A 1,870-nucleotide genomic window follows, 5' to 3' on the forward strand; every position below is an offset into this window, starting at 1 on the left:
ATCCTAATAATTACACATTTACACTTGAGTGATTGAGGATGGACAGCAAATACATTATGAGACACTATATAAATGTTGAGGATACATTTAGCTGAACATCTCTAAAAAAATGTTCCTCCACACACAGCCTTTAGCTAAAACAATCTGTTTGTGGTGGATGCAGAAGATGCCCCATCCTCACACTTCAAAACCACCAGGGTCATAATTTTACAGAATGCTCCGTCACTTAACTGTACAACAGAATTGATCCTCTTTTAAAGAGTCGTGTTATTACAGGAATGATAAAGAACACTGCTCACTGAGAAAAAAAAATGTAATGCTGTTCACTTTATTTTTGGAGAAAATATGTTTGTATAGAGTATAGGGCTATAGGTTATTATAACTAATTAAAAGCTAATCATATAAATACATAAACAATAGTAAATATATTTACTATTTATATTTTTATTATTATATTTATATATATTTACTATATTTCACTGGGGGGGGGATATTCATTGAATTTACTACATTTTTTTAAGGAAAGTGGTTGCAATCAACTTATTTTAGCTAGATTTAAATAAACAAATTTAGTTGACTAATTTTCAACATTTTTTATTTAAATGTAGCTAAAATAAATTGTTTGCAACATACCTTAAAACATTTTTTTTAAATAATTTTTTTCAGGGTATATACGTCCTTCACATAAAGCCTACATTAAGCCTTTTTTATGTAATAACTTTTACTTATGGCAAAATATATATTTTTAGTGTGTTTCCTAAAAAGATTCAAAAACCGCGCCCGTTATCTAGTCAGTCCCGTGACGTCAGTCCGTCCAATCACAACTGAGCTGAGCTCACTCAAAGAGTTACGAAAAAGAACAGGTAAACATTTCAAGCTTCTTTATTCCTTAAAAACGTTTATGATTTATTGTCGTATCTTATTATTTGAAGATTAACCAGCTCGGCAACGCTAATGTATTAGCTAGCAAAGAGGAATTAACACGACATTACATCAAATTTATCAACGGCAAGTGTTAAATACACAGTGTTTTAGACCACAGTTTGTCAGTGGGAAAATAAAAAACATTATATATATTGTGGCGAGTATCCCGGTTCCAGATCAGCGTCGCCCTGGAAACGCCGCTACCACACTGATCACAGAAGCACAACACCTGTGCGTGATGAGTGGCGCACCTGGAGCTCGTTCCCGCTGGCCATAAAAGCCAGGAGAAGAGACAGCTAAAATAAATTGTTTGCAACATACCTTAAAACATTTTTTTTAAATAATTTTTTTCAGGGTATATACGTCCTTCACATAAAGCCTACATTAAGCCTTTTTTATGTAATAACTTTTACTTATGGCAAAATATATATTTTTAGTGTGTTTCCTAAAAAGATTCAAAAACCGCGCCCGTTATCTAGTCAGTCCCGTGACGTCAGCCCGTCCAATCACAGCTGAGCTGAGCTGAGCTCACTCAAAGAAGAGTCACGAAAAAGAACAGGTAAGCCTTTCAAGCTTCTTTATTCCTTAAAAAAACTTTTGAAAGTTTATGATTTATTGTCGTATCTTATTATTTGAAGATTAACCAGCTCGGCAACGCTAATGTATTAGCTAGCAAAGAGGAATTAACACGACATTACATCAAATTTATCAACGGCAAGTGTTAAATACACAGTGTTTTAGACCACAGTTTGTCAGTGGGAAAATAAAAAACATTATATATATTGTGGCGAGTATCCCGGTTCCAGATCAGCGTCGCCCTGGAAACGCCGCTACCACACTGATCACAGAAGCACAACACCTGTGCGTGATGAGTGGCGCACCTGGAGCTCGTTCCCGCTGGCCATAAAAGCCAGGAGAAGAGACACCAGCGGGGAGTGGCACACGA

The sequence above is a fragment of the Sinocyclocheilus anshuiensis genome, unplaced genomic scaffold (genome assembly GCF_001515605.1).
Source record: "Sinocyclocheilus anshuiensis isolate Anshui unplaced genomic scaffold, SAMN03320099.WGS_v1.1 scaffold1430, whole genome shotgun sequence".
Taxonomy (NCBI): Eukaryota; Metazoa; Chordata; class Actinopteri; order Cypriniformes; family Cyprinidae; genus Sinocyclocheilus; species Sinocyclocheilus anshuiensis.